The 9,658-nt window shown below is 38.9% G+C and overlaps 1 long non-coding RNA gene across 1 annotated transcript; it reads left to right on the top strand.

Annotated features, from left to right (window-relative positions):
• The first annotated feature begins 4,436 nt into the window (after positions 1-4,436).
• Positions 4,437-6,559, top strand: LOC135606491 (uncharacterized). The gene is made up of 2 exons (XR_010484827.1): positions 4,437-4,561; positions 6,281-6,559. It is a non-coding gene; the product is annotated as an uncharacterized LOC135606491 (long non-coding RNA).
• The last annotated feature ends 3,099 nt before the right edge of the window (positions 6,560-9,658 follow it).

The raw sequence follows: 9,658 nt of genomic DNA, 5'->3' as shown, positions 1-9,658 counted from the left end.
AATTGTTAATCTAGTTTTATGCAAATCAAGTTTTACAAGAATTGGAATTCACAACAAGGAGTTACAGATAATTTCATAGCGAAAGGTCTAAAAATATTAGCTCTGTTTTACTGAATCCATAGGGTTGATGAAAGCAGATGTTTCAGTTAGCAATTTTACTCTAAAAATTTCAAATAAGGTATATACAAAGAAAATTTTGAGTCTAGCTTCGAATAAATCATATTTTGTATGAATCTGAATTCACAGCAGAAAGTTATAAGCAGTTAAGCAACAAGAGGTCAGAAATTTTAGTCCCTATATTCTAGCATCTATGCTTATTGATTCTAGTTCTACGCATTCTTTTATATCACCCTATTTTGTTATGAAAATGCATAAGAATCATGAGACAATGAATAATGCATTAATGGTAGTAACACTAGTTGGAAACTCTTTGATAGTTGATCAGATATAGAAACTGTGTTATTACTTTTGAAAGTCACGATTTGCTAGTAGATCTTATTCTACTAGAATTTCAAGATTTCAACGCTATCTTGGGTATGGACTAGCTTTCAGCATACCATGCAAGTGTCGATTATTTTCGGAAGACTGTTACTTTCTCACCTCTAGATCAACCACCTTTCAAGTTCATTAGGATTCATTGTGGTAACTTGGGAGCAATTTAAAGATGCATTTTATGAGCAGTTATTTCCTGATTCAGTTCGCTTTGAGAAACAACAAGAGTTCCTTAACATCCACCATGGAAATAGAACTGTAATGGAATATGATCATCATTTCACTGAGTTGGCTCAATTCTCTCCACATATTGCTTTTAATGAAAGTCAAAGAGTTCGTCATTTTGAGAGAGGACTTCGATCATCAATTAGAAAGTCTATTGCAGTACTAATTTTACCAACATATGCTGAAGTGTTAAATCGAGCTCTGGTAGTGGAGAAATTGTATAATGAATTACAACAAGCAAAGGATCGAAAGTGAACTTTTAATGCTGCACCATCTGCATATGGGGGATCACATTCTGGACCTTTAAAGAAAGGCAAAGGCAAATAGTTTGGGCATCAACAAGCAGGAACTCCTAACAATCAAGTTTTTATAAGATGTTATTTCTGTGGGAAGACAGATCATGTTTTCACCTCATGCCCCATGGGACAACACGTATGTTTTTATTGTCAACAACCCGGGCACATGTCAAAGGATTACCCACGGAAGCAACATCAACGTCGAGCTCCACCCCAAACAGCTGGACAACAACAGCTATGACCCAGAGATGAAGGACAAGCAAGAGTCTACGCATTGACTCATCAATTTGCTAAAGCCTCGGGATCTATTATTAAAGGTATCATCATACTCTGTGGTATGCCAACATATGTGCTTATTGATTCTAGTTCTACACATTCTTTTATATCACCCTATTTTGCTATGAAATTGCATAAGAATCGTGAGACAATGAATAATGCATTAATGGTAGTAGCACCAATTGGAAACTCTTTGATAGTTGATCAGATATATTGAAAGTCACGATTTGCTAGTAGATCTTATTCTACTAGAATTTCAAGATTTCAACGCTATCTTGGGTATGGACTAGCTTTCAGCATACCATGCAAGTATCGATTGTTTTCGGAAGACTGTTACTTTCTCACTTCTAGATCAACCACCTTTCAAGTTCATTGGGATTCAAGAAAAGTTTCCTTCTATTATTTCAGCCTTGAGTGCTACCCAACTATTACTGAAGGGATGTCAGGGATACTTGGCCTTCATTTCTGGAGATGAATCTAAGAAGCCAGTATCAAAGGACATCCCTATTGTGCGGGATTTTCTAGATGTTTTTCCTGAAGATCTACTTGCACTACCACCAAATAGACAGATTGAATTTATAATTGATCTCCTATCTAGTACTGCACCTATTTCTAAACCTCCGTATAGAATGACACCAATTGAGTTGGAGTTAAAGAAACATATCCAAGAGCTTTTGGACAAGGGTTTTATTCAACGCATGTATCACCTTGTGGTGCCCCTGTCCTATTTGTGAAGAAGAAAGATGGATCTATACGACTATGCATCGATTATAGACAGCTCAACCAAGTGACCATAAAGAATAAATATCCTCTTCCCCGAATAGATGACTTGTTTGATCAACTTCAAAGTACTTAGGTATACTCAAAGATTGATTTGAGATCCGGGTATCATCAACTGAAGATAAGGGAAGGAGATATACAAAAAACTATCTTTAGAACAAGATAAGGTCATTATGAATTCTTAGTAATGCCTTTTGGACTCACAAATGCACCAGCTGCCTTCATGGATCTCATGAATAGGGTGTTCCACCCTTATCTTGATAAATTTGTAATTATGTTCATTGATGATATCCTGATCTACTCCAAAAGTATAGCAGAGCATGAACACCATCTTAAGATAGTTTTAGAAGTCCTAAGGTAAGAAAAACTATATGCCAAGTTAAGCAAGTGCAACTTCTGGCTCAATGAAATTATGTTTTTGGGTCATGTAATTTTGAGCGCTGGTATATCTGTTGACCCACAGAAGATTGAAGCTGTGATAAAATCGAAGCAACCTTCTAATGTTTCAGAGATTAGAAGCTTTTTGGGTTTGGTTGGATACTATAGAAGATTCGTAGAAGGCTTTTCAAAAATAGCAGTACCATTGACCAAGTTGACACAAAAGAACATAAAACTCATATGGGATGATAAATGTCAACAAAGTTTTCAAGAATTGAAGAAGAAATTAACCAGTGCTCCTATCTTGGTGATTCTTTCAGGGGGAGAAGGTTTTGTAGTGTATAGTGATGCCTCACTACAAGGGATTGGTTGCGTTCTAATGCAAAACAAGAGGGTAGTAGCTTATGCATCGAGGTAATTAAAGCCTCATGAAAAGAACTATCCTGCTTATGACTTAGAGTTAGTAGCTATCATTTTTGCACTGAAAATTTGGAGGCATTATCTTTATGAACAGACTTTCGAAATCTTCACAAATCATAAGAGTCTTAAATATATTTTCACACAAAAAGATTTAAATATGAGATAAAGAATGTTGTTGGACTTTCTAAAGGATTATGATTTTAATATCAACTACCATCCTAGGAAAGCTAATGTAGTTGCTGATGCCTTAAGCAGAAATACCTATAGTCTTGTAGCCTATATGAATATTTAAAGGAATTCTATGATTACGAAGTTAGCAGACTTAAAACTTAAACTTTTATCAGAGAAAAATAAAGGTTTTCTTGTGTGTTTGATGGCACAATCATATTTGGTGGAAAAGGTTAAAGAAGGTCAGAAGGAAGATACATATCTTCAAATGATAGTTAAGGAAATAGCTCAAGGATCTAGACCTGAATTCCTCCAAGCCGAAGATGGTTCTATTACATTCCATGATCGACTTTGTGTTCCCGAAAGCCATCCAGTAAAGATGCAATTATTGGAGAAGGCACATAGATCAAAATTTAACATTCATCCCGGGACTACTAAGATGTATCGAGATTTATGCCAAAACTATTGGTGGCATGGTATGAAGAGAGATATAGTAGAGTTTGTTTCTAAATGTCTGATATGTCAACAGGTGAAGATAGAACATCGAGTACCTGCGGGAAAGTTGTAAAGGATTTCGATTCCTGAATGGAAGTGGGAGCAAGTCACTATGGATTTTGTGACACGATTACCCAAGACTCTGAAAGGATATGACGAAATTTGGGTAATAGTAGACAGACTTACTAAATCTGCTCACTTCCTCCCTATTAAGAAGAAGTATTCATTGGATAAACTAGCAAGCTTATATATTAAGGAAATTATTCGATATCATGGGGTGCTAGTTAGCATTATCTCAGATAGAGATCCAAGATTCACATCTAAATTTTAGGGAAGTCTACAAAAATCTTTGGGCACACAGTTAAAGTTTAGTACAGCCTTTCACCCCCAAACTGATGGTCAATCTGAAAGGACAATATAAACTCTTGAAGATTTCTTAAGAGCATGTGCTTTAGACTTTGGTGGGAGTTGGGATATGCACTTGCGTCTAATTGAGTTTTCTTATAATAATAGTTACCATATAGATGGCTCCATTTGAAGCTCTTTATGGAAAAAAGTGCAGATCACTTGTATATTGGGATGAGGTGTAACACCCCTCATTTCCGAATGTTCGTATAAATTTCTGGTGATAACGTAAGCATCTATTTTAATTGACAAAAGAAATAGAGTATGAATCAGAGGTAACTTATTTGTAAGATTTGGGAGATCTGTTCAAAAAAAAAAGAGAAAAGAAAGAATCTGAGGACCTATATGTAAACCCTAAGGACCTAATCGTGAATATGATAAAAATAAGGACTAAACTGCAAAATGCACCAAATGACAAATTCCACCGCTTAAGCCTCTCTGCCTTCGTTCTTAAGGAAGCAGAGGAGGCTGCTTGTGGGTGATCAGGGAAAGAAAGAAAGAAAGAAAGAAGAAGAAGAAGAAGAAGAAGAAGAAGAAGAAGAAGAAGAAGAAGAAGAAGAGAAAGAAAATTGGGGCTTTTAGGGTTCTTGCTTTAATCTTGTCATTTCGGGTCAAAATTTCCAAAGGCAAGTGTTCTAACCCCATCCTACAGCAGTATTAGACTCTATTTTTATGTTGATTCAAAATAAATTGGAAGATTTCTATTTAGAAACTGATATGTCTCTCCTTGGACATAAAACCATGGATTCTGAAAGTTTTTTTTTCGGTAAACTGACCCCTAAGCACTGTTTCAGCTATAAGTTTTAGTACAGAATGAGGATTCAGGCAGGAACTATTTTTGTTTGAAATTAGACTCGTATATATTTCTTTTGACACCGATTTTGTAGATTTTGGACACCGAATACTTACCCAAAAATTTGTTTCAAAAGAGCCTATAGACGCTGTAAAACAGAGTTCAAGATTTCTGACCTTTCGATACTAAAACGCCTATAACTCCCTGTTGAAAATTCTAGTTTGTACCAAACTGATTTTATTTGAAACTAGACTTGAAATTCTCTCTTTTGAAATATAGTTTGAAAATTTTAGAGTTCAATTGCCCACCCTATCGTCTGTTGAATCTGACCTTATAAATTCTGCAAAACAGTGATTGTGATTTTGACCTTGTGTTACCAAATCAGAGGTAACTCTGTGTTGGGAGCCCTGTTTCATATGAAATCTGTTCCATCCGAATATAGATTGATATATGGTTCGACCATAGCCTTCTTATGGGTATTGGAGCATAATTGTTATTCTGAAATATTTGTTTGATGTGTCACTGGAATTCTGTCCGAAATCGAGCTTTGGTCGATTTCGCGTATTCTGTTCCATTTCCTTTGGATACTTGAATTCGCCTGATCTTCTTATTGGAATTGAGCTGATTATGATTGTTTGGAATCCCTGTACACTCTTGCTTTCATTTCTTTCCTAAAATGAATACTTTTGTGAGAGATTCGTTCCTTGCATCACACTGCTTTTGAAAAGGCACATGTACGTTTGGTTGCTCCGCGTGTGCTTCCATTATATGCTACTTATTGTTGAAACTGCCTTCTTGTACTCTGGTGTGTGGGATTGTCTGGACCTTTGCCAGAAATGGTAAAGGGTATGCGCTGATTTGCCCGCTTTGTGGGGTCCCGCTATGTGGGATATTCTGGTATGCGCTTATTTGCCCGCTTTGTGGGGTCCCGCTTTGTGGGATATTGCTTAGAGCCTGCGATGCTCTGCCGGCCCCCTTTGACTTCACCTAGACGTGGGTGGATGGAGCTCCCAGACGTGGGAGACTTTTGTCAGGTGGTCATTCAGAAATGGATGAATCACATTCTGACTGAGATCCCACTACACCCTCTATATGTTTGATATGACATCCAGAGTTTTGGTGAGTTATTTCTGTTCGTGCTCTGGATAGTTATGATATGATTGCAACGTCAAGGACGACGTTTGAGCTTCTATACGACATATGAGTTTGATATGCTATGAAATGCTTCATTCACTGCTGATTTTGCTTCGTAATGTTCCATATGTCGTTGATGTGATTTGGAACATTTTATATGCCATTGATAAGCTCCGATATGTTTCCTTTGTTTCTGATATGCTCCAATTACTCTATGCCCCATCTGTCAGGAACCAAATATGTATGATTAAAAAGGACAATTATGATTCTGCTCCTAATGATATTATGTATACGAAATCGTATATTCTGCTTTGTGTTTGAAACTGCATCTCTTTGGAAATTGTACTATTTTGATATGGATATGTTAGTCACTTGCTGAGCTCTTTATGCTCACCCCATTTGTTGATAAATTTTTCAGGATAGCGTATCGCCTGCTTAAATGTTAAGAATGGGCTGAGGCAGTGGAAAGTTTAGAAGACGTTGGGCAGAACTTTTGTTAGCATATATGTAGTTGTGTATAAGCTACGTTGCATCTAATGAAATGTGACTATGAATCTAAACCTGTGGATTTTGTGTAAGTTAAAGGATCCCTCATGTATAGGGTTTTGGAATGTTAAATTAAATTCGTGTAATGATATGAACTTATGGTAAATCGATGATTGTGGTGACTGCATAGATTTCCCCACTTGTGGATTTATATTGTGGTTTTTATTTTGATGAGTTGAGTTCAGATTGTATAAATTATCGAGTGATGTGTGCTATGTTTATGAATTGCACAGGGTTATGAATTGATAGATTATAGAAGTGAAAATTTTGATCTGAATGTTTTCTTAGTGACCTCAAATGTGTGTTTGGATCCTGGGTTAGTTGTGGCGAAAAAAAAAATTTAAATATCATGGATATTTTTAGGGGCGTGACATGAGGTGGGAGAACGGAAGCTTTTGGGGCCTCAATTAATTCAAAAAGATGCTGATAATATTCGAATTATATGCCAAAGATTATTAATAGCTCAAAGTCGTTAGAAAAGTTATGCAGATCGAAGGCGAAGAGATCTAGAATTCGAAGTTGGTGAGCACGTCTTCTTAAAGGTGTCGCCAACCAAGGGAGTTATAAGGTTTGGTCAAAGGGGAAAGTTAGCTCGAAGATTTATTGGCCCATTTGAGATCTTACAAAAGGTTGGGCCTGTAGCATACATATTGGCATTGCCCCTGGCTTTGGCTGGCATCCATGATGTATTCTATGTGTCTATGCTTCGAAGATATATCAGGGATCCATCCCATGTCATATCTTACTAACCTCTACAACTAAGAGATGATGCTACTTTTGGAGAACAACCAACCCAGATCTTGGATAGGAAAGAACATGTTCTAAGGAACAAAATTATACCTTTGGTAAAGATTTGTTGGCAACACCATTCAGACCGAGAGGCAACGTGGGAAAGAGAATAAGATATGCGAGAGCAGTATCCTCATCTATTCTATTAAGGTGAGTTAAATTTGTTGAATCTCGGATTTTGATGATGAAACTAATGGATATGTGTTTATGATTTAATCTACGTTTTGAGTGATGCAGGTCTACTCGATCAGGATTAGACAGTTAACGCAGGAGGAATTGACGTTGCGCCGGAGGAGATCACGTTAGGATATTGGATGGCAGAAGGCTTTGGATGTCAGGCATCGGGCCAACCAATGACGTGCCGGGCAACAGAATGTCAATTCGCGTTGTAATAATTGTCTAGATCGGAGTAGAGTTTTGGCTTGTGTGTGCAGGTTTAACTACGATAACGATGAAGACATTATTGAATCTCAGATTTTGATGATGAAGTCAATTGTCATTTGTTTGTCTAATCTGTGTGTTGAGATAAGTGTGCAGGATTAACTACGATGAAAGTAAGACATGTAGCAGGAGTTACGCCGGAGTCATGACAATGATCACGTTGGGAGTTCGAGAGCTCGACGGAAGTTCGGACAGTCGTCGGAGGTTCTACGGGAACAAATCCGAGAAGTCCAGAAGCTTGCCAAAGGAGCTCGTCGGAACTTGCCAAGTGGATCGTCGCAAGTCTAGGAGTTTGCTGGAAGTCCGCAGGAGGATCACCGAGGGTTCGTCGGATGATCGACGGAAGTTCGCCGGAAACTCGCCGGAAGAAGCGATTGACGCACCGGAGCAAGCTGCAGAATATGTCTTAGGAAATAATCGTAGTTAGCACATTGATTAAGTTAGAAATGAGAGGTGATCCCATTAGCTTAATCTTGGGGCAATTGGGCCCTTGAAAGAATCAATTTGGGCCGAATGAATTAACCCATTCGGACCCTGATTGCTGTGGGAGGTGCAACCGCCCAAGCCAGGAGGTAGCACCGCCCAGGCTATGTCTCCCAGCGAGACTGGGTGGTGCAACCGCCCCAGCCAAGAGGTGGCACCACCCTGGGCTCAGTCTCCGAGTGAGACTGGGCGGTGCAACCTCTTCTGTCAAGAGGTAGCACCGCTAGAGCTCAAGTTTCGAGCTCTGCCAGGCGGTGCAACCTCCCGAGTTAGGCGGTGCAACCGCCTGAGCTCGGTCTTCGAGCTCTGGCAGAGAGGTGCAACCACCCCTAACAGAGGTGGCACCGCCCAGAGGCTCAGTCTTCGAGCTCTACCAGGCGGTGCAACCGCCCCAATCAGGAGGTGCAACCGCCTGATCCCGGAATTCCAGGAATTGACAGATTTGAGCTCCAAATTTGAACTGGGTTGGGGCCTATAAATACCCCACCCATTCAGCACTAAAAGCATAGAACACACACTCGAAATCTTGCTGTCTTTCTGTGGTTCTTAGAGCTCAAAACTGCTAGTTCTCCTCTTTCTGTTCTTCAAAGTTTGAGTTGTAAAGAGAGGAGAGAAAACTTCTGTAAGGGTTGTCTCCTAAGCCCGTCAAAAGGAGTGAATCTGTAAGAAGGTGGTTGGCCTTCGCCTATTGAAGGAAGGCCTCTAGTTGACGTCGGTGACCTCATCGGTGGAGGAAGCCAAAAGTGGAGTAGGTCAAGATTGACCGAAGCACTCTAAATCTCGGTTTGTATTTCCTTTAAGCATTTTACCTTCACTACAAACTTCTCAATAGTTACTGCCCTCTGCGATTTTACAAACAAGTTTCAACGTTTAGACGTAAATCTGCGTTTAGACGTAAATCTACTTTTTCGTATGATCATCATATTGCAGATTGCATTTACGTTTTGAGCTTTACCAATACTGCACACTGCCTTTATACTCCTGCTTAAACTGCGTCTTATCTAATCAAGTGATTTACGAATCAGCATTTAGACGTAAATCAGTTTCTTCGTACGAACTTCGGATTTCAGTTTGCACCGATATTCTGGTTTTCATCATAGCTGCAAACTGCCTGCTTAGTTTGACATTAACATTGATTAGTATTAACTTTCATACAGAAGTTGTTTTTATCGGTCGAACGCAGCTTTCGATTTTAATCGCAGAAAGTTTTCCGCTGCACTAATTCACCCCCCCCCCTCTTAGTGCTCTCGAAACAATTGGTATCAGAGCCCGGTTAACTCTCAAACGGATTAAAACCCAAGTGAGATGGCTTACGCTGGAAACCAAGAGGGCCATTCTATTACACGTCCACCCATGTTTAATGGGAAGGACTACACCTATTGGAAGACCCGAATGAGGATCTTTCTTATCTCTATGGATGTTGAACTTTGGAATCTTATCGAAAATGGTTTTTTGAAGTCTTCTCTTTCAATGATCAATTGGAATGATTTGGAGAAGAAGGCTTTCGCTCTCAATGCAAAGGCTATGAATGCCTTAT

The sequence above is a fragment of the Musa acuminata genome, chromosome BXJ2-3, assembly GCF_036884655.1.
Source record: "Musa acuminata AAA Group cultivar baxijiao chromosome BXJ2-3, Cavendish_Baxijiao_AAA, whole genome shotgun sequence".
Lineage (NCBI taxonomy): Eukaryota > Viridiplantae > Streptophyta > Magnoliopsida > Zingiberales > Musaceae > Musa > Musa acuminata.
The sequence above is the reverse complement of the archived record's forward strand: the minus strand, read 5'-3'. Positions and strand labels throughout refer to the sequence as shown.